Raw genomic sequence first — 24,910 nt, forward strand, 5'->3', positions numbered from 1 at the left:
ATTCGTACAGAAGCTAGTCCCCACATTACCCGTTGTGATACATATTTAATGCTTGACGTTGTAGTCGTTTTTGTTCAAATCTCTTGGCAGCATTTTTGTGTAAACAAAAAAATCATAGCAATTACCAACAGTACTTACTACTATCCTGTATTCACTAAAGCATTGTGTATTTTGTTATTTGTTCTTGACTTAATGTTCCCCCCTAGATGGGGCAGAGGACATCCTCAGTCTCTATTATGTTCGGTTTTGAGCCTCGTATCTCACATGGCTCCAAGTCATTCCGGCTGGCTTTGCCTCATCGGCAACTAAACGACACCAGGTTTGCTTGGGACAGGCATGCTTCCGCTTTCCTTGCTGCTTCCAATCAAGCGCCTGCTTGGGCATATAATTGTAATCTCTTTGGGGTCCATTTCCACTTGCGTCGCTTGATCTGTTGGCTGGTGGAGGTATCTCGTTTTTCGATAGAGATCTCGAGCAGTAGATACACAGAATAAGGCGAAGACAGTGGTTGACCAAGACTGTGAGCTGGTGGGAGATGTTGTTAGTTCAATCTGTGATTTCTTCTCTTTTTTTCCTTGAATACAATAAAATAATTTCCATACTCATTTGCTTATTGCGTAGGTATATTGTAAGCAATAAAACCCACTATTAAACATCTTGTAATTGTTCATTACGCAGTACACAGAACGATAGAATTTATAACATAAGCCACGCATATCTACATATATAGCACGTAATATTTACAGTGGCAGCAATTAAACTAAAGGAAAAGGGGTGTGGCCCGGCTTTGTATCCAATTTGTAATCGTCAGCTCTTTTGATTCAAATATTTTCGAAGCAAATGTATTTTATTTGATTACATATTAATTTTAGTATTGTTTAATTTATAAATTATTAAAGGAACAATTCTTTTATGATGATCAGAGATGTGTAAATGATTGACGCGTTATAATCAGATACAATTTTATGCAAGTAATAATAAACAATACAATAGTACAAGCTAAGGTCGTCAGATATAATTGCGTCCTATGTGATTACGTCACTACATTGAGATTCAGCACAAGTGTGTTATGCCGTTTGTGTCTATGTGTAGGTTTCTTGTTTTGTATATTAATAGTCGCCCTTTGCTTAGCAATGTTCTGTGGATAGGTGCTACCAAGATGCCTTACTTCCTTTTCGATTGGGTATTTGGGTGAGGATGTTAAAACAAAAGATGGCGAGTTTAGTTGTGATTGGTCAATATATATTTAAGTACGAGTTGACACGCGATACTTCATGATATTTCCTTTCCATAATCAACGCAACGCACAACGTTTTGTGTTCTGGTTTTGAATGCCAAATTCCATTCTCTCTATCTCGACGCGTTCCACAGTACAGCGTTTTTTAAGGTACTTTCTGCTTCACCTTTGTGGAAACTACGACACGACTTGGGGGCCTTCAAGAAAGCGTACCATTTCCTCAAACGTCGGCTACACACCCGCTAGCCCCCGATGTTACAGTATATAGGCGGTGATTATCACTTTAACCTCCTGCCTGCTCGATTGCAGCCCGTGCCATATTAACAAGAAAGTATTATTTAATTAACAAGGGCTGAAGGGTCTACCTTAGACCTAATTTGTATTCGCTTCAGAATCGCTGATGAAACAAGATCCTCATGTACTGATTTCATGCTAGCTCCACAATGTGCAAAAATATTTTTATTTATTGATTTATTATTCATTCAGCTCAATTGATATTCCAAATTAAATTTGTATTATAATAGTTTAATACACCTACAATCTGTGCCTACACTACGATGACGAAATTATTCCTGTCGCCATTATATCCACTGGGGCTTTTGGGCCGGCCAGTCAGAGCATGTTAGACTGGTCGAGGATCGTTTCGATTGAAGGACCAGTTCACCATCCTTCCGCCACAGTTTTATAACAACCAATGGCGCTACAACATCTAGGCTCTAGATTTCTGATTCCTGTTCGTGATCATTTATTTTTCTTCGAGTAAGAGATCCTTCTGTGCCTGACACACGATGTCGATGATCACCTGCTAAATTCTATATAGAAAATAAATATAAGGATAAATATTAAATCCATTGATTAATGTCTTAGGGAGCGTTCAAGTATTACGTCACGCAATTTTTGGAGATTTTTGGACCCCCCCCCCCATGTAACGCGGCCGTAACGATTTTCTGTACCCAAGTATAGTAAAACGTTTCGTGACCACCTAGTGACTCTTTATTCCTAAAAGTTACTATTTTGTGGAGTAAAGTACTGGAAAGTCGAAAATAATATTAACAATAACGCGTAATTCAAACCCCGCCCTCATCGTACCGTTTTATAAAAGGACCCCCCCCCCCATTCGTTACGTACGTCACCTGTTTAAGAGTCTAGAAAATATCTGTAGCCATAGGTCAGAATATGATAAATGCAATTTCATTACTTTACAGGACAAGCAATTAAATTATTAAGAAATCTTGAAGGCACTATTAAAATATGAAACACACGATATATGAATGAATGTACTTATCCTTGTCTGATGATATCTATGACCACAGATATATGTGCTATATTAAACTTAGGAAAAACTCTTATTAATCCTCTGACTTATCTTTAAAGCGAACAGTTGAGTATTAAATTCGCTAAAGTTTCAACACGGAAACTTGTTAATCTGACAGATGAGTTCTTGATTTATAATCTCATTTGGGATTCAGGCCGTTCTATAAAATATTTATGGAGAGATTAAACATTTAACGGATTGTACAATTATAGTTAATCTATATATAAAATTTGTTTTATAGTTGAGTTAAAAAATTAGTCATTTTGCCAATTACCTGAAATATAATTTATACTTGTGCTTAGTTACTCAATTCTATCACAACGGGAGTGCTAGTGTATATCTATATATATATAAAATTCTCGTGTCACAATGTTCGCTTCCATACTCCTCCAAAACGACTCGACCGATTCTAATGAATTTTTGATGCCTTATGTGTAATCTCTCAAACCTCTAAGTGATAAGGGTGCCCAAGCCTAAACTTTTATTTTTTGACAATTTTGTTTATTCTTATTTTTTTATGATACAGCATACGCCATACACAAATACATACCACCCTTAATTTTCACCCCTCTACGATCAACCCTTATTTTTTTATGAACTAGTGAATATAGATACATAGTTATTTTTATTGAGCTAAAAAAAATCCTGGAAATAATATACATGGCAAAACAAACGTTTGACGAGACAGCAAGTTTCTTTATATAAATCTATATTAATACTTAGTTGAGGCGTTATTACGACGACATAGGAAGGGTGGAAGGGTATAGAATACCGAAGGACAGATCAATATGGCGATATTTGGAAGCCTTTGTCGAGAGACAAACTGATTAGTGGTAATAATAATTTAAAAAAAATACCTAAGCCTAAGTAAAGCAGTAAAGCCTAATTCTATTTAATGTATGTAATGTAAATACTGTTAGCATATGAATTTAATTTATGAGCGCACATTCTATTAGAGGCTTTATTCAATTTCACCTAAGACTCTAAAACATTAGATTTAGAGTTATATTAGATTATAAATAAAATAATAAATCGGTGGCGCTACAACTTCTTTAGGTCTTGGCTTCGGAATTCCGAATCTGTTTCATGATCATTTTTAAATCTAATAGGCAAGTAGGTGATCAGCCTCCAGTGCCTGACACACGCCGTCGACTTTTTGGGTCTAAGACATGTCGGTTTCCTCACGATGTTTTCCTTCACCGTTCGAGCAAATGTTAAATGCGCAAAGAAAGTCCATTGGTGTACAGCCGGGGATCAAACCTACGACCTCAGTTATGAGAGTCGCACGCTGAAGCCACTAGGCCAACACTGCTCAGTATTATAGCGACTACAAAAAGATAAATATAGTAGACTAAAAATAGGAGGAGTCTCATTTCTAAAGCGTACTCGGCTCCATTTTGTTTAACTTTAAAATTTCCCGCAACTGATCCGCAAAACACAAGTTCGAATGAAATGCGCTAACAATGCGCTTGTATTGTTTAAGTTTCCAAATCGGTTTCTGGAACGATTGCGTCATTTATGCGAATTAGATGGTAAAAACCTGGTGAACTTTTATAAAATACATAACTTCTGTAATTGTTTCGAACATTTTTCCTAACGAAATAGCAGGGGAATGCGAAATTAAGTAACATAAAGTATGTGAAGTTTTGATCACATTTGATCTTAATTTGTCTACCTTGCATTTTATTGGTTGTCCTGAATGAACACAATTCAATTATTATTTCTCCGGGAATGTATGGAACTTTCAATTGAATGATCAGCTTAATGTAACGTATACAGTGAATAATTCCGCAGATTTTATGTACATATCCACTAACATTAACTATGGATATGAGGTATTTATGTATAATTTATAAGGTAATTATATATATGAGTTTATATGTAAAGTATATAATTATTTGATTAACATAAAATAATAAATTCAATACTCTAGTAGTCTTGTGTTTAAATTAACTACGCGACGGATTCGTCTATTTTGTCAAAAAAATATGCGGCTTATATTTCAGTTATTACATACATTCATAATGAGTTAACACCCTATAGGGTCACCAATTACGGGCCACTGTCTCCTTAATAAACATCTCTTTGTCATTGGCGCGACAGAAAGTCCCTTGTGCTGAGGCTGTTTCAGCGCAGAGGAATCAGTCATCCACGTAGTCCTGGAATTCGTGGCTGCGGCTGTCCAACGAGTAGTAATAACAGTAAGGTCCCTCCGCGAATTGTCCAGGAAACTTTTGGAAGAGGCTAGGCTGGCTTATTTAGGTAGAACTTAATTTACAACGGACCAAATGAGCGTCTAAGTCAAAATGGCGAAAACTCCACACACAAACAACGCCTGAACCTTAGAAATCTATTATATGTATCGGAATTAATTCGGTTAAATATTAGCCGTTTTAGTCATACGATTACGAGAAGATCTTATAATATTAACGACAGAGTAATATGTGTAGCGTAAATTGAGATGTAAATTTTAGCAACATTCTTGATAATTTGAATGTAGTCTTCTCGATAGGAAATATAATTTATTACATAGATAATTATATATGTATAGACTATAATTCATTATTTCGCGTAACCTTCAGCCAGACGAAAATAGATGAAAAAAATAAACATTTGCCACTAGTTTGCAGCGTTGTGACTAATAGCCGTGTTATGAGCATGTAAATAGTGAAATGAGAGTAATAAAAAAAGTCGGTATTAAATGCTATTTTAAGTAGAATTAGTATAGAATTCTATTTGTAAACCTAATAAAGATGGAATTATGAGGTTTTTTTTTAATAACGGAAAGATATTTTACAATGGTACATATAATTGTGTGGAAAGAAATGACTCTGGCGTATACTAAAAATATATCCTATATATTTTGTATAAAACATACTATATTATATTTAAAACATATTTTGAGCTTATTTACTAACAATGCCATATTTTCTTATATTAAACGTTATAACGTGACCCATATTCACGCCGAGGCAATGAATATTAAAGCGGTATTAACTCAATTATGCCATTCATTTTCTCGTTTAAGTCGGAAACCTACCGAGCTTGTTAATATGTGCCTGTATGTCTATGTTTCACGGCTAGTGCAGTGAACCCGGATTTAATTTTGTTGTGAAAGAAGGCGTTTTTTATTCAGTATAAAGTTAATTAGTCTAAATAAGAATTAGAATTAGGTATACAATATATAATTTTCTGAGAATTATATAAAACTCAGAACTTATGAAAATATGAAAAATATTATATTCATAAAAATGGGTTCTATACACAGTATTTTGATTAAAGCTCTCTCTTGTATTGGATACAAATTGAATCAGCAGGTGATAGACCTTGATTAGGTCGATGTGGTTCTTATTACTTCTTACTTTAGATTTATCTTACCCATACCTAAGGAGGACTAGTATGACTGTGTCAAAAAACGTATTGAATTTTGACAACCGGAAATGGCAGTTTCTATGTAAACTTACTTTAGTTAAGTTGCATATAAATATTTTAGTTAATAATAAGAAACGTAAACAAAATGTATACAATCATCGCACACTTGAAGCCAATATTGAAGAATAGTTTTTACCACACTCATAAATTGTATTTTAACATTCTCGTTTCCGATAATGTTCAATAACATTGACATTTAGATTTGTGCACCCTTAGATAAGCCAAGGTAGTTTTTGTTAGCGTCGCAACCCTACCGTCATTTTAAGGTTAGTTATAAGATATATTAAACCATTAAAATCAGTTGTTACCCAGCTTCAAACAAATTTATTTGTTCCATACAAAAACCGCCACTAATTGGCGCATGCGTAAATAAGAAATTGCTTACCAATACAAAACAACAAATATTAATTCTGTTACTATTTCGGCTTCGAACTTTAGAAACTAATCACCATTTCGCCCTTACATATTCAACACCCTCTGAAAGATTCTTTGATGTATTGCGACCTATTTTGTTTTGTGAGTAGTTTTGGCTTCGGGGTATGCGGTCTAGAGTATGGCGAACAGAACACTCGACATGGCTATAGATGAAAAGCCATTACCGCGAGCGAAGTTTTTTAACGGAAATATATATTAAATAAGACTTTATTGCGAATTTATTATAATGTCTTGTGTCGACTGTAAAAAAAACGGGAACTATTGTCGAAATGTATGATTGTAGAGTTCGTTTAGTAGTTTGGAAATAGATATATCTATGTCACTTAGATAATTTGTAACGATGATTTGTATTTTAGAATTTACAAAATGCATTAATACTGTATCCTCTTAATTATCAAATAAATCATCCTAATAATATTTAAATAAAAGCTCTTAAGATGATGGCGCAATTTAATGTTTCGTGATCATTTGTTTTTTCTAATAGGCAGGTGCCAGATACACGCCCGCGAATTTCGTGGGTCTAAAGCATGCTGGTTTCCTCACGATGTTTTCCTTCACCGTTCGAGCTAGTGATAAATGGGATTGCGCGGCGCAAAAACTTAATACGTTTTTTGAGCCTTTAAAAATTCACCTCTTCTATAGAAAGTGTTAACATTTAGATCGCCGCGATTGTGGTTGAATGGCCTTGCAATTTTAATACCGATACCTATAGTGAATAGAAATTGTTTGGGCTTAATCGAAAAAGTTAGTACCTATAAGTGAAGTTTTAATTTGTAAAGCCAAAGAGATTTTAGTTTTAGAAAACGATTTAAAAAAATTAGGAGCGTAACGAGACGTTTTATTTTTTTGATACAAAACACGAAACAAACAATTATTTAGAAAATTTTCCACTATCGCCTTATCGGCAGTAATGCCTTACTTATGAGGTAATAAACTGTAATATGAGAGACACGAAAATATGTAAACAAACGAAGATGATTGCAGTAAATGGCTTGGGTACTTTTATGTAATTATACTGTTATATATGGGTTTTATGTGTTATGTTATTATGTATAGGTCTCAATAGATTTATTAATGGTAAAAAATTGTTTGAAGCGTCTTAACCGTGACAATTTTAGCTGAAAGCAAAGTATTTGGAAAGTATGTTTTTGTTTTGATACGACGTAATGAAATTTACTTGATGATTAAGTATTGTATGTAAAGAAGCGAATGGAGAAAGAGAGCCATAGACAGAGTCAGTTGGAAAAAGCTGTAGGAGGCCTTTACCCGTGAAGGGGTTCCGATCAATGGTACTGAAGGAAGTTAATTTATTAGGATAACAGGTAAAAAAATGTGTATAACAAATCTTAACTATATTAAACATTAATAGAGATTGGCAATAAACCGCCTTTATTATTATTATTATTATGTAGGAATTTGAGTTCAAAGATGCAATGTATGTTTTAGTTTATGTTCTCCTGGTAATAACATACAGTTATGGAACATTCCAGAACAAGTATCATTCGATTCAAATCACAAGTTGATGCTTCTCTATATAATGTCGAGTAAAAAATAAATAAAGGCCGTTGCGATGTCGAGAAACAGGTTTGTGACCTTGTGGAATCACTCTCAGACGAAATAATGGTTTTGTAGCATGTGCAGTAAACAAATATTTAAACATTGTCTTTCATAGTGTTTTAAAATGTATGAGGTTTTAAATTGACACAGTAGTTGTAAATGTTATATGGGAGAAAATAAATTATTATTATCATTATCATTAGTTAGGGCGAAACAGTCAATTAATAATAATTAATTGCCAAATTAACAATAATTAATTATTGCCAATTTAACATAACGAAAGGTATAGGCATAGTAAAGACATTGCTAACTTGGTGTCATATATTCGTATGAAATACGTTGTACTAGTATTTTTTGATACTATCTTGTAGTAGTATTAAGTAAGACTAAGCTTGGTATTACAAACAAAAGCAGTGTAGGCGTGCGACTCTCATCCCTGATCTGATTGTAGGTTCGATTTCCGGCTTGGTGCACAGCCGACAACATAGACTTTATTTCTATGTGCGCATTTAACATTTGCTCGAACAGTGAAGGAAAACATCGTGAGGAAACCGGCTCGCCTTAGACACAAAAAATCTACGGCTTGTATCAGACACAGAAGAATCATATACTTTTCTATTAGAAATGTCTACTAGGTTATAAAAAGGTTGTAGCGCCATTTTTAAAAGAAAACAAAAATATAAGTGTAAAAAGCTTTTATGTTAAGACTTCCCGAATCGAGCTATAAATAAATATATAAAATGTGGAGTTCAAAGTTATGTTCAGGTATCTCCTTCCGTATTTTAGTTTCCGCTCGCAATAAACTAACCGACTGGCCATAAAGTGTATCCACAGAGGTTATATTATATTGCCAAACTGCATTGGGATATTATATGTTTGGTTGTAAAGAAAGATCTACTATTATATCCTTAGCTTAATAGATTGGACGGACGTAAAACTCCAAAGTTCCTGAAGAGTTAACGTGTACTAATGTCGTAAATATGTTTCTAGATTTGGAACATTATGTTCACTGCTCAGTCAACTTTATCGTAAAGTTATCGTTAATTTTGGATGCCGCGCTTCTAAACAATGACTTGGTGCATTGACCAAACCATTGTCTCAAGTTTTTCAACCAGGACGTGCGTCTGCGGCCAGGTCTCCTTCTACCTGCCACTTTGCCTTGTATGATTAGTTGAAGGAGCTTATATTTTTTGGAGTTGCGTAAAACGTGTCCGAAATACTCAAGTTTCCTTTTCTTAACCGTCATAAGCACTTCTTTGTTCTTCTGCATTCTGTCCAGCACGGTTGTATTTCGTATGCGGTCTGTCCAAGATATTTTAAGCATACGTCGATAAACCCAGATCTCAAACGCTTCCAGTTTTTTGGACATAGTCTCTGTCAGCGTCCAAGATTCTACGCCGTAGAGCAGCACAGAGAAGACGTAACATCGCGCAATGCGAGATTTAAGCTGTAAATTTAGGCGCTTGTCACAAAGTACTTTTTTTAGTTTTGAAAAGGCGTTCAAGAATAGAGCGTACCAAGTCTTAAAAGACCGGCAACGCACTTGCAAGCCTTCTGGCATTGTGAGTGTCCATGCGGTATCACGGTGAACCTCCTGCCCGTTTGCCTCCTATTACATAAAAAAGCATTGACTTGCAGCCTCCACAATGCGCGCAATGTTTCCGGCCAATGCTCTTTATTTGGTTCTAATGGGTAGGTAGACCCTGAATTCACGTGTTATCTCCTACCATTCATTACCAGTTTGATACTATACGGTTCTATCCTGGCACTGCCCTATTCTTACTTAAGTCATTAACAAATTACTATTAAGTCAAATGCATCATAGCTACGAATCGTAGCTATGATGCATTTGACTTAAATTATGTTGCATATGATAAATAAATAAATTTTCTTGACGACTCTACGCACGTTAGTGAATATTTTGATACTGAAAAACCTTATACTCAAATAATGATATTTTTAGAGCACGTCAAATTTGTTGTAAACTTCTTCACGTCACTGACATCTTTATTATAGAGCAAGATCCCAGGGTCGCCAGACGTCACGTATTTTCTGACGGATGAAATGTGGACGATTGGGTAGTGTTAGTATGTACTATGATCGTATGCCTACCTGCTAGCTTGGTCAAACGGCCAATTTCCAGGTATCAGGTAATCAAGGTACACAAAAACATTACTTACTTCACGTAAATTCTCATGGCTGATTTTTATATATGTTTTCGAGTGTATAGTTAAAAATAAATTGTCAATACTCCCAGACACTTTCCGTCGGCCATATTGCTTAACAGACGCTTTAAGGGTCTCAAAATAATTAGTCAACTTCACGTAAATTCTGACGCTCCATTTTTATATATGTTCATCCGACAACTATTTTAAAAGCTTTGACAAGAAGACAGACCGATCCAAGGGGCCAATCATCCCTTAAACTAAATTTTAATATCTCTATGAGTGAGAGAGCATTATCTACGCGCATGAGACTGAGTGAGACCGACTGCGCTGTTAAAGCCATGAAAATTACTTGAACAGATATTTTATAATTTTTAGAACTTTTGTTGACAAGTAAATTATAGCAACAAAAATAAGAAAAAAATTGACACATAATAAATAATACTAAAGTTAGCCGACATTTTTTTTTTTTTTCAATTTATTAATTAGAACTAAAAAATATTTTTTAAAAATACCACTTATATTTAAATAGCAGCAATTTTTTTAATTAATTATTTATTGGAAATTTGGAAACAAAGTGGAAAAATATTAATTCTTCAATATTTCTTAACAGTGGCTTTTAATCTTCATTATCATCATCAAATATCAATCTTGAAATTGAATATCAAAATCGTGATCGTCATCATCAGCATTATCCTTATTTTCTTCCTCTGTAAAAAACAAGTTAAACAATGAAGGTCTGAAAAAACTAAAAAGATACAAATAATATGAGAAACGAAAATAATTTACCTGATTGTTCTTCCAGCGACTCACTGACAAAACCCGGTAATTGATCTCCATCGAACCAATGAAAATCATATTTACCATCTTGTAGTGTCCAGCCATTGTTTTCGGGGTTGAAAATATTTATCATCTTCATACTTGCATTGTTCCAAAGCTAGCCCGTCGAAACTGTTGCCAAAGCTCACTTTTACAAGGTGGTAAGTTACTGGCATCGAAGTTTCTTAAATTCTTTCGATTGAATTCTTCATTTATATCAGATACCATGTATGTAAATGATAAACAACTGTAGTCTGGCAGCATCTACATCAATTATTCCAGGAAAATTGTAAACATCACAGATAAATTTTTGTATTATGTTGAATACACGTTCTTCTTCATCTACATCACCAACAAAATCCAACGTACCAAAACGGTGAAATGCTTTGTTGGTACTCTTCATTTTTCTTCAAAATATTAAACGGCTTTTGCTTGCCCTTTTTGAATAATAATAATTTTTCAAGTAATTTTCATGGCTTTAACAGCGCAGTCGGTCTCACTCAGTCTCATGCGCGTAGATAATGCTCTCTCACTCATAGAGATATTAAAATTTAGTTTAGGGGATGATTGGCCCCTTGGATCGGTCTGTCTTCTTGTCAAAGCTTTTAAAATAGTTGTCGGATGAACATATATAAAAATGGAGCGTCAGAATTTACGTGAAGTTGACTAATTATTTTGAGACCCTTAAAGCGTCTGTTAAGCAATATGGCCGACGGAAAGTGTCTGGGAGTATTGACAATTTATTTTTAACTATACACTCGAAAACATATATAAAAATCAGCCATGAGAATTTACGTGAAGTAAGTAATGTTTTTGTGTACCTTAATTACCTGATACCTGGAAATTGGCCGTTTGACCAAGCTAGCAGGTAGGCATACGATCATAGTACATACTTACACTACCCAATCGTCCACATTTCATCCGTCAGAAAATACGTGATGTCTGGCGGCCCTGGGATCTTGGACCATTAGTATTTTCTCTTAAATTATATGATAACCCTTCAAATCGTCGAAATCCTCTGTAAATTGGCAATTGTCCTTTATTAATAAAATAATCTCAATATATTATGACGAACACATAAATTTACATTTAGCAAGTTCGCCACATCCGTTTCTGCTCCCCCACGGACATAATGACGTCACACCGACGTTTTTCACCGTCACGTGACTGTAAGGAGTACGGTATTTATAGACTCAACTCGACAGGTTAAAGTCCAATGTTGATTTGGTGGGTCAGGGGTAATGTACAAAATCATAAATATCGCTCTATGTTACCAGTATATAGTATGAGAAAAAATATTGTGCAAGTCAGACTAAAACAGAGCGTGTGTCAAGCAAGCAAGCAAGCAACAGATACAGAACTCTGGGGCAAAGATAAATGGTTGTGAAAAAAACAGTGCCCTAAACGGGGATTACATGATGTTAGCATGGCAGCTGGTTTCACATAGTGGTGGTGCGCGGAATTGACTGCAAACTAAATTAATTAACTGTAAACAGACATCGAGGTGATACGTATTCTTCCTCGATCCGATGATGAAATTCTAACTTTATGATATTCATTAGGAATTCAGGGATTATTAAAATGACCTATTTTACAAAACATTATTAGTTTTATCTAGTAGAGGATTGTCTGCTTCGTGCCTACTAAAATCCCTATATAACTAAAAATAATTAACATAACAGACTGAGTAGTCAAATGCTATTAGTAGATTTAGTTACATTTTAACATAATGTACTTAAATAACAAAAAAAATGTCAACGGTTTTTTATATTGCCCATTGCTTAAGGGAGTACAACGTTAATGACGTTGTTCAAGGATCTGATAGTACAAAGGTCAAACAAAGTATTGAATGATGAGTAGGTGCTATTGAGGACTGCGTTATCTCATCTGAGAATAGAATGCGCCATTGTTGCCATTTCCCCTTTTAGAATTGCATTGTGCCTTCACAATTGACAAGCGGCTGCTCTCGATCTGTCTTGATGACGGAGGTTGAGGTATTATTTAGTTAAATAATAAAATCAATTATGATCTGTTTCAGCGTCATTTGTCAATCTAATAGGCAAGTTGGTGATCAGCCTTCTGTGCCATACGCCTTCGAATTTTTAGGTCTTAGGTAAGCCACGTTTCCTCACGATGTTTTGCTTCGCCGTTCGAGCGAATGTTAAATGCGCAAATAAAAAGTAAGTCTATTGGTGCAGCCGGGGTCCGAACCCACGACCTCAGGGATGAGAGTCGCATGTTGAAGTTTCAGTATTCTAGCGAATGTAATACAATTTAACGATGACATAAGCAATCGTGAATTAAAATGCATGAATGCTATAATCTATTTTGCCAATATCCTAAAGTCGCTATTATGTAATTTAAAGACTTCGTTGCTTGGTTGAGAATTTTACCAAATTAATAAAAATAACATTGAGAAAGGATACTACGTTGAATTGAAATGGGACAGAGACAAGATTAAAGGTTGTGTATGTAAAGAATCAAATCTAAATAATGTATTCCGTATCACGTGGACCGATGTTAATTTTACACACAGCTGAATAATAAACACGTACAAAACTTGAATGAAACGCCGTTCGACCGGTTCCAAGTGATTTTCAAATGTGAAATGTCAGAATAAAATGTGAAACATTATATGCTCTAATTGTATTTTTAATGTGAGATTTATTTATATTTAACTAAGCTAAAATATCAAGGCTTGTATTGAAATAATTCTCAAAACATTTGGTGTTTTTAGAGTACTATTTGTGATCTTGCGTGGGAGGCACTATTTCTGAAGATAAGTGAAAATATGTTTTGTCCACTAAATAATGATATCGAAATACGTTAGTGAATATAACGGCAACCTCTCTGCTGTAATTGGAAATGCTGCTACTCCGAAAAGTAGAACTTTCTCAAACCATCCGTGGTGATTTAAAAACTACTGTATGTTTAATACTTCAGACGCTTACAGTGCTGATACCTCTTATTAGAGGAGAGGCAAAGAGCCGTCAACGTCTGCTAGAATCCCCATTTTTTTCTTTCTTTTGGCTTTTTTTTAGTAACTGTGATTTATTCGACAGAGAGGCGGGTAAGATGCATTGGAAAATTGGAGAGAATTCCTAACAATTAGAAAGGATTTTAAATGATAAAGGTCGCCCCTAAAGAGAAGGGTGATTTGAGTAGGAAGGAAAGAATGGGCTGATAATATAATGTTACCCTAGGGGTTCGTTTTTCAAAGACATCGAAGAATTCACAATTACAATGAAATGTTTGTTCAATACACAAAGATGGAGATTCGCTTTCACAGACCTTGAGATTTCAGTCGTTCGTTTGTGATAACAATTATTATACATCTGCCAAGAGCTAAATTTGTACTGACTGGCCGCATGTAAATAACAAAAAATATTACTAGCTCATCAATCATGATTTGATCTCTCTAATCTCTGTTTGTGTTGTCCATGTATCGGGAGGCTACATACCTACTTCTTCTTCAGATGGCACTTTATAACTAAAGGTTGGGGGACGTCCATAAATTACGTGAGGTTTTTAAGGGGGGGGTGGAGGGGGTCGAGTCATATCTCATTTAATCTTACGTTGGAGAGAGAGGGGGGTCTCGGCAAATATCACGCAATTTTTTTCTGATTGAAAAAAAATTAGGAAAACGGTTGACCCTAAAGACCATCTCTGCAATTTCCCGCTAATTCCATATCTAAACGCTCAACATTTCACTTATTTTGTTTTAGTCGTAAATAAAAGCACGAAGCAATTTTTTTTTCTTTTTACAATAACAATCCAACGCGTTTACGTAAGAAACCCACATTTTGAAAAATCTCAACGTGAGATTGGGGATTGGAGTTGAATAAAATCTCACGACATCTCACCAGGGGGGGAGGGAGTCACAGAAAATTTAAAAAAACACCTCACGTAATTTATGGACGCCCCCTAGGCTGGTAATCATTTAAATTGCTGAATATCTTGCGATAGTCTATAAAACTTCTCGGCGGATGTAATGCCGGTCCACTTTCGTACGTTACGCTACCACGACTTCTTCTTTCTACCATCCCGTCTATTGCCTTGAATTTTGCATACCTATGACAAGGGTCAAGTCCAAACTATATTAACTGAATATATCTCGCATAATTAATGAAGAGAACGTGAAAGTTGAAGTGTTGGAAAATGCAGTGTTCATAAAATAGAGCTGCTTCAATGAAGATTCTCAGAAGTGTTCTTATATATATTTAATGTAGAAATATTAAATTATCCATAGTTTATATTGATGTATCCGTTACATACATTATAAAGACTTTTTGAATAATAATATATCATGTGTTATTTTTTTAATATTGGCCTGATCACACGTACATTAGTTATAATTGCTTTGTTTTGTTAAATTAGTTCTAGAATTATACATGTCTTATGTAATATTGCACTTCTTGCTTACCTAATGTAGTTAAAAAAATTCTCACAGTGGTTGCTTGGAAGAAGGAAGTTGCTCTCCTTTTCAATTACTTATGTCAATTGTATTAAATTTCTGCAACGAAGATAATGCTTATTAGCTTTTGGCGACTGTTCTATGACAATAGAAGCACTTTTTTCTGTTCTTTTTAGGGGCACGATGTGAGGTTACATTAACTGTTAGAGCATTTAAACTTTTTGTTAAGCCGTTCACGCTCGAATTGCGTCCTCTGATTGGAGGTTGGCACGTTTCCTTTGTAACTGTATATTTAAGGTACTAAAAACATTCCATAAATATTAACAAACTGTTTTTATGCCTAAGCGTACTTAACAAAGTGGTCGTACGTTCGAATCACGGAGACAATTGATTTTTCTTTCTGGGAGCACTTAATTAGCTACGGTGAAGTACACATAGATTATTGTTCTTAGTTCTAGGTGAGAGCTCCTCAGTACCAGCTCCTTCCACTTGACCGTTTTCAACGTAGAGCCATTCGAATCATCGACGACCTGTCACTTTCTGAGCGCCTTGAACTCATGCGTTGTGTAGAGATGTGATTATCTTCTACCGCATCTACCACGGAGTATGTTCAGAGAAGTATTTCGGATTAATACCTGCGGCTGAGTTTCATCATCGGACGTCAAGGCAGAATACGAAATTCCACCTGTGATAGGTGGCAGAATACGAAATTCCACAACTGAGCGGTTTTTAAAGCGTTACCGCGCACCACCACTATGTGGAACTAGCTGCCCACTGAAGTATTTCCGAACCAATTGGTCCGTCAAGAAAAGAGCGTACCAATTCTTAAAAGGCCGGCATTGCACTCGCGAGCCCTCTGGCATTAAGCGTGTCCATGGGCTATCACTTAACATCACCATCTTGCCCAAAAATACACTGTTGAATCAGAAAAATACTAAAATTAAAAAGTAATGAACGCGCTCTTCTCCAATACAATCATATTTTGTAAGAGTGGCGCTATTCTGTATATTTTTCAAGATTTACTATCGCTCCTAAATCTATGTCCAATATATCGCAGTGAATTTAAAACCTAACGAGCGGAGTTTAAACAATGTTTACAACCCCCGGGCAGTTCGGCACACTTGCCAAACGATGCGTAAACTGTTCATTCGATTACCTACGAGTTCAATAGACCTTGTAAGAATGTGTGTAAAAATTTATATATTAAAAAAAAAAAAGCTTTAGAACGCGAGCAGAGTTTTGAGGTGTTATTTTTCTATTTACTTTTTCATAATCAACATTTGATTAACATCTCAAAAACAACTGGTTGGAAAAGAAAACTCTTTTTTGGTTGGATTTATCGGAAAAAAGCTTTATTACTAAATGTTAACAACTTGAATTGCCTCCTGTTTGGATGTGATGCCTTCTACCAGCCCGTTTCTTTTTAATAGAACAGGGGACAAACGGGCAGGAGGCCTACCCACTCTCAATGCCAGAGGGCTCGCGAGTGCGTTGCCGGCCTTTTGACTTTTTTGTCTTGAACTTTGCAAACTACGACTGAATAAAGACTGATGAAATATGAGTAATCAATTATTGGCTAATAATCTATTAGGAATTGAAGGAAGAGTAGCTCAGGTGTAAAAGTACCTATCCATAAATAATTTTTTTCTACCTACATGATGCAACGGCCAATAAATAATTATTACGTCTAATAATTTAAAACATGAAGTAACTCGTAACGTGAAGTCGTTAGTTTTACACGTGATGTAGCTTTGTTCAATTACGTTTGTTAGTGGACTGAAATATTCACGACGAATCGCCGTGTAGTGTTTTTTTTCGTGTGGTAATGCGTCACCCATACCCGCCCACGGTGCGGTTGTCTCATGGTGAAGGGTTATGTGGGACTGGGTGCTGTGCAGCATACCCACGGCGCTATCAGCAATCGCCCGATAGGACACGGGTACAGCGTATTCTTGTCCGCATCCCGCCACGCGATCAGCCGTTGAAATCACGGGCCTCTAAATTCTAATGCTACGAATGATGTGGAATGGCGTACATTATTCTTGTTTATTGCAATCATTAAAAATTAACGCTTTTACCTTTTTGAGCTGTGTATCAGAATAAATGTAATCTTACTGAGTTCGTCCAGTTATTCATCTTTGTGACAGTTTGTGTTTTCTTAATGGGACAGAAGGCACTTTAAATGAAGTGCTACCTGCCACGCCGGGGGATAGCGGGTGTGTTGCCGACCTTTTATTTTAGTCATTCAAGTCTATGAAAATTGTGACCTGAGTTAGATTAAAAGACAGTGTGTCGTTTTTATATTACACTGCATAATATGTTAATTCAGTTTGGTAAATACAAGTCTATCTTTTCTATTTCTTTGTGATAAAATTGCGTTCTACGGAATTGAGGTCACTAAGTAAAGACGTCGTTTAATTTTAAATTTGGGTTTTAAAGCCGCGGAAGTCTGCGGGTTAACGATGGGAGACCTAACGTTTCAATTGTTAGAAGATAATCACTTTGAAACGCATAGCTTTTTTAAAATCGCTTTATGACTGTATTTCTCTAAGGCTCAGCTCTCGGTTTATTGTATTTTCTATAATAATCGTTACACTGTAAAATTCTCGTAATATTAATTTATCTCAGTAATTTATGTGTTTTATTCAAAATTACTTACGACAAAATGGACCTTAGCTGATGAATTTTTTTACTATATGTTAAACAAATGAATAGCTTTAAACATATTTGATGCCTTATATATTTTATTTTAATAACGTCGTAGTAATATTATATAAGGCACGTGGAATTTTATACACCTATATCTGTAGAGAAATAAAACCAGTCGTCTCCTTAAGCTTGCTAGTTTACTTTTTGCAAGTGTTTGAAAATGATTTTCATTTACCCACACAATACGGGTTGGCTACATGCAGACGGTATTTATAGAACTGCCTCCAGCCAGGTCTGTTGGTGAGGGGATACTTAAAAGGAACGTAAGCAAAGAATAACGCATAGTTGTTTATTGCAGTGAGTTTTAGTCGTCCGATTTGTTTGGTTTAAAAATATAAAAATGATTTAAAATAGGCCTAGATGGAATTATTATTAAACAAAACATTTTCTTCGTTTAGTCCGAGTATTGTATAATGTATGTATGGTAGTAATTATCAGGAGTATTAGAACAGTGTTGGCCTAGTGGATTCAGCGTGCGACTATCATCCTTGAGGTCATAGGTTCGATTCGGCTGTGCACCAATGGCTTTCTTTGTATGTGCGCATTTAACATTCGTTAGAAAGGTGAAGGAGAACATCGTAAGGAAAACTTGCCTTAGACCCAAAACGTCGACGGCGTGTGTCAGATTGAAAAATAATCATGAAACGTTTACAGAAATCTGAGGCCCAGACTTAAATAGGTTGTAGCGCCATTTTTTATTTTTATTGTATCAGGTGGGTATCAGCAATTATTTGTCAAAATGCGGGTAGATGAAGTGATATAAAAAAACGAAGACATATTTGTTTGAATAGATATATGCAAATACCTAAACTAAATCTTTCCACGTACATGTATGAAAAAAGGTTAATTATAATGTATTGAACAGTCGGCGACTCACGCTCATTATTTTTTTCAAACGTTGTATTGTTTTTGCAACGTGAGCATTACCGGGTGCGATTTAACTCGTATTGCATTATAAATCTTTTAGTATTTTTCAGTTTTTATATGGTTGTATTTTTGTAAGCCCTGATAGGTAACGCGGTATTATAGTTGTAGAGTTTGAGAGTATGTTAAGTAATTTAATTTGTGACCTCTCTAACAAAAGTACTGTACCATTTTTAACATGACATTAAAATGACTATAAAATAAAAAATTTCATTAAGTTTTTTAAAGGCATTTCGTTATTTTTTTAACTTATCAGTTTGACAGGAATTTACTTGTTTGCTTGTGTAGGTGTAGCTTGCACAGTTAGTTAGTTTATTTATTTATAATATTTAAGCTCCTAAATCTCCTCCTTTATCTAAGGCCGGCAACGCACCCACTAAAAATGGGTATCTATGGGCTGCGTAGACTGCCCTTTTTGGTCGTCCCGCAAGCTCGTTTGCCCCCCTATTATATATATATAAAAAAAAAAGCTATAAGAATTTTTACTATTGTAAAAATGACAAAAAAACTTGGTCTTTAAAAAGAGTATGGATATGTCGAAGTACAAAGTTGCATCACAACTTTATGCAGTTGAATTAAATGTACGATTTATTAAGGGTCCAGAATTATAAAGCACAATAATATAAACAGTACTTACATATAAATAATACATCCATCAGCTATGAAAGTGAGACCCCCATAAATTTTGCATATTCGAGAGAGTTTAAGTGGGGTTCAACCTTCAGTTTTGGTAATTACATAAACAAATATTGGTTTTAGGTGCGTGGGCTGGAGTTTATCGGATTTATTATACGTTAGATTTGTACAGGATTATTCGCATTATATTTTAGACGTAGTAATTAATTTATAAAGAGCAGTGTTGGCCTAGTGGCTTCAGCGTGCGACTCCCACACCTGAGGTCGTAGGTTCGATCCCCGGCTGTGCACCAATGGACTTTCTTTCTATGTGCGCATTTAGCATTTGCTCGAACGGTGAAGGAAAACATCATGAGGAAACTGACATGTCAAAGACCCAAAAAGTCGACGGCGTGTGTCAGGCACTGGAGACTGATCACCTACTTGCCTATTAGATTTAAAAATGATCATGAAACAGATTCAGAAATCTGAGACCAAGACCTAAAGAGGTTGTAGCGCCACTGATTTCTTTTTATTAATTTATAAAGTAGGAACATAATGGGGCATGATCCGATGTTAGCTCAGCAGATAGCGTTGATATTTTGTATCTTCCGATGGCGACAGCGATACCGACCGACCCACTTTTTTGTATACAGTTTTGATGTACTCTCCGTAGCGCTGATGTCGTGTAGATGCGCTTTAAATACCACTATAAAGTCAGACTTCCAAAATTAACGGTAATAATTAATTGGTTAAAATGTTGTCTTATTGAAATTTACAGAATAAAGCTTTAGTCTTTGCTGTTTACTTAGGTGAATTGAATTTCAAATGTTTAAAGTTTAGGTAAAAGCGTTTATCTAAACAGAAGCGACCCCTCAAATCCCCAATTAATATTACTCAAATAATGACAGAAGATAGTAGGTGAAATTCTCTTTGGAATAATGATTTTGAGTTTTGTAATATTTTTTGTCTACCCTACATTCTGGTTAATGCTTAACTTGTATTATTTTTTTATCGTATTATGCAACAATTCATCATTTTCTGATTTACATTTTTTATATACAAAGGCTAAAGAAAATAGCTCTCGTAATGTTAAAAGTTTATATTTCATCGGACAATAGTCGAATTTTCAGTTATAAATGACATGGGTATGCCTTATCAAGTTTCCGAAGGTAGGGTCCGGAAACACTGTAGGTAGACGTTATCTTAACTGGCATGGACCTTGAAGTGTTCAGGAGTTTGTGCTTTATTCACATTCGACAGCAACTCGCATGGCTCAGGAATCAGCCCTACTATTCTTGACTAGACTCTTCACTTATCATTTAAAAAAGTAGAGATATATTCTCTCTATATTCTCTTTCTACTATTCGATGGCTTGAATCGAGTCGAGTTTTTTATGAATTATTGTAATTAATGGTTGTCGTATTTCGTATTCATGGTTTCTGAGCAGTGTTGGCCTAGTGGCTTCAGCGTGCGACTCTCAACCCTGAGGTCGCAGGTTCGAGCCCCGGCTGTGCCAATGGACTTTCTTTCTATGTGCGCATATAACATTTGCGCGAACGGTGAAGGAAAACAGCTTGCCTTAGACCCAAAAAGTCAATGGCGTGCGTCAGGCACAGAAGGCTGATCACCTACTTTCCTATTAGATTACTAAATGATCATGAAACAGATACAGAAATCTGAAGCCGAGACCTAAAAAGGTTGTAGCGCTATTGATTTTTTTATAACTTAGATTTTTGTACATTGTGTGTGGATATAGACCGATCGTCCTTAAGTCTTTAAGTTGGTTCTAAACTCTACGAAAATCAGCAAAAAACAATTGTTTGCTATGATCATGACACTGTTGCCCGCAAACACAACTAAGATTCTCATTTAATCAAATTCAATACTAAGTGATTGACATCAATATAAACAAGAAATTATGCAATGATTATTATGTATCATTTTTCTACGACATCTGATATCAATCTTGTGACTGTAATTATAACCTGTTACTCTTACGTATCGATTATGTAGAGAACGCCTGAATAGTTTAGTGGTTTGTGAAGATTTCCGTCTTACATATATATACTTGATATCCGTGATATGTTTACTTTTCCATATTATCCTTAATGTTCCTATATATAGTTATTAAATTATTTTAAAATTATATTTGCTAGTTTCATAATATAAATAAAATATACTGTATATAATATATTTTTTGCGGGGAATGTGTGTATTGGAGTTGAAAAGCGGTCGTTTTTATTTCAATTGTTTTTATATTATATGGACATGATGAAAATTAGTTAGAAAAAACAAAATCGTCACAATTTTAATTTAAACATAGTTGGTAATATATGATAATGCCAGTAGAAGGTGTCAGTAAACGAGGCATACAACGCGATATCGTGAGTATTGTGCGGTTAAAATGAAAAGCGTTTTCACTGTCAAAGTGAAAAACCAACAGGAAATTGGTATCTATATATCAAGCATTGTTAAGCTTTCAAAATGACTGCGTATTGTAATCAAGGTTTTTTTATTTATAACTTGTTGAACCTTTCCTCTACACGCAGACATTTCGTCATAATTAATCAAAATCTTTAATTAATATAAATAGAAAAGATTTTAATTGTAATATTGCATATACCACCAATACTTCGCGGCAAAGTGTCCACATTTCAGTAAGTCTCTAAATGATAATATGAAATTGTTAATTGTCAACTTGATGTGACAGTCTCTCGCTGACATTGACAATATGATTACAACTTCCATTTTTCTAACTGAAAAGGGAATTTAGACTCAATCTTATCAGCGTATAATAAACTCTAGGTTCGCCAGTACGTATATACATTTTATATAACAGGGGGCAAACGGGCAGGAGGCTCACATGATGTTAAGCGATGACAGAAGGCTCGCAAGTGCGTTGGCGGCCTTTTAAAAATTGGTACGCTCTTATCTTGAAGGACCATACGTCGAATTGGTTAATTACCGAGTCCTACGCGATAGTATTATCTAAGTGAAATTGAGTGAAAGTAAATGCCTGCGCGGTGACACACTGATCAATAGCCGCCGGCGCACTGCGGCTGCACTGAATTATAACTGTGATCTAAATTAGTGTATGTAGAGCAACCTTTTGTGAGCTCTATTCAGGTCGATTATTTTAACGTACAGTGTATAATAATAATAATAAGCCTTTTTATTTCCTGTTTTACAATCGTTGGTAGTTGCTATATTACAATAGCCAAAAATATTGATTTTGTTAGTAGGTTAGCTCAGATTATGTTAGTAGTAGAAGAAAAAAAAAATTATATATTTTTTATTTATGAATTAACAGGAACCCCGGTTTGGGTAAAGGCCTCCTCCAAAGATACCCATTTTTGTCGGTCCTGTGCTATGGAGTGCCAGTTTTTGCGAGCTGATCTTTTCAGATCATCTTCCCAGCGGTCTAAGGGTCTGCCCTTCCGCCTCTTGCCTGGTGGTCCTTTCCATTGGGTAACTCGTTTGGTCACAGTGTATTATAGTTACGAATATTTAATATTAAGTTTAGTACTATTTTCAGAAAAAAATACTTTGTCATTTTCAATAACAGCGTGACTGAATTTAATGACCAAAACAGACACAGTAGATAAATTATTTATAGAAGATAAATTTCTTACGACTTGTTTAAATACTTTAAGATTTCTAAGCGTTTTAACTTAGAAATCTATGCATTAGTCATTACTTAAAGGTGTAAAACGGTATTGCGTTTACCGAACCTAGATGTTGTTTCTGAGTATTGAACTTATTTCTCAACGGTTGATTCATAAATTCTGGCACAAGTTCATTACGGACTATGGGTTAAGTGTCTTTGGTATACTGGGCCCTACTTTTAATGAATCGTTGTCCTAGCATTGAAGACCGTATTTTTTTATAGAACAGGGGGCAAACGGGCAGGAGGCTCTCCTGATGTTAAGTGATACCCATGGACACTTAATGACTCGAGGGCTCGCGAGTGCGTTGCCGGCCTTTTAAGAATTGGTATTCTTATTAAGAATTTGTATTCTTCTCTCTCTGTGTTGGTAACTTATGTCTGACTATGTCAGCCGTGGAGTGCGATCAGGCGTGAATAAGTTTTCCTCTGCCAATTTCGGTTCTTTCTTTTATAAGTGTGTATAGTTTTGACGATAACGCGTCTTTGACATAATCAATCCATATCGTTGGAACGTCCACGCGTTGTGTTGCCAATCACGATTAGCTTCCATATGTTCTGTCGCCCCTACGTATTTAGTAACCAAAGTACGAAATGATGCGTTGTCGGCATATGATTGATAAACGGGTTTTATTGTGGGCTGGGTAAGGATCGATGCATTGGTGTGTTTAGCAGTTCACGGTAGTATTCTTAACATCCGCTTCCAGCACCACATTTCAGAAGCATCATTTGCTTTTTTGGGTCTAAGATTTTGGTTCACGTTTCTGCTCCATATAGGAAGATACAAAATACAATGGCACATATTTTATAGGTAAACAATGGTGATCAAATTTTAGTTTTAAAATTAGATTTTAAAATTGGAACTTAAATTTGAGTCAAAAATATGACGGCGTGTGACAGGCACAGAATGCTCTTGGCTATCAAGAAAACAATTTTTTTTTAATCCAAAACCACATGGTTACAGTATGGTATGGTCTATTACTATTCTTAAATTCGCAAAATGTTTCAAGAAAACGTCTGTAAAGAGTTTAGTTCATTCGTAATTGCTCCATAAAGAGAAAAAGGTACTACGCCGAAAGTGAGTAAAAGCATTAACATTTTCTCACTAAACGATACTTAATTGCCCACTATCATTAGCAGATATATGGTAATTATGAGCGCTCGCGCAGGCAAGAGTGACCCAAATGTCAATGTCTGTGTGTGACGATTCGTTTTTATGTGTTCTTTCTTCATAAATAAATTGTATTTTTAATTCAATTTAAATTTGGAAGTAGAATAAATCGAAAAATATTTTGCATATGTAAATAACAGTTTAAACGTAAAATTTTTGCTTATGCAAAACAAATTTCAGTTTTGGCTTCTGCCTATTATATTAACAATTGGTTTGATTAGTATAAAGTTAATATCGCTTACCTTTGATCCCTAATGTAATAATAACAGTACTTCCGTAATGTAGAATTCTTAGAAGATTGATTCATACAATACACAAAGAATTTTTTATTTAACAGATTATATGAAAAAAAATCTACCGTTTTCTCATTGTTTATATATAGTCTAGGCCCATATATAATATCTACTAAGATACCAATAATTTTTCTGTATTTATTTTAGGGGTTTGAGTC

The 24,910-nt window shown here is 35.1% G+C and overlaps 1 protein-coding gene across 4 annotated transcripts in view; it reads left to right on the forward strand.

The window, feature by feature from the left end:
- Window positions 1-24,910, forward strand: part of LOC125052417 (MAP/microtubule affinity-regulating kinase 3-like) — a 150,515-nt gene that overhangs the window by 40,266 nt on the left and 85,339 nt on the right. The window lies entirely within an intron of this gene.

The sequence above is a fragment of the Pieris napi genome, chromosome 9, assembly GCF_905475465.1.
Source record: "Pieris napi chromosome 9, ilPieNapi1.2, whole genome shotgun sequence".
In the NCBI taxonomy this organism is placed as follows: Eukaryota; Metazoa; Arthropoda; class Insecta; order Lepidoptera; family Pieridae; genus Pieris; species Pieris napi.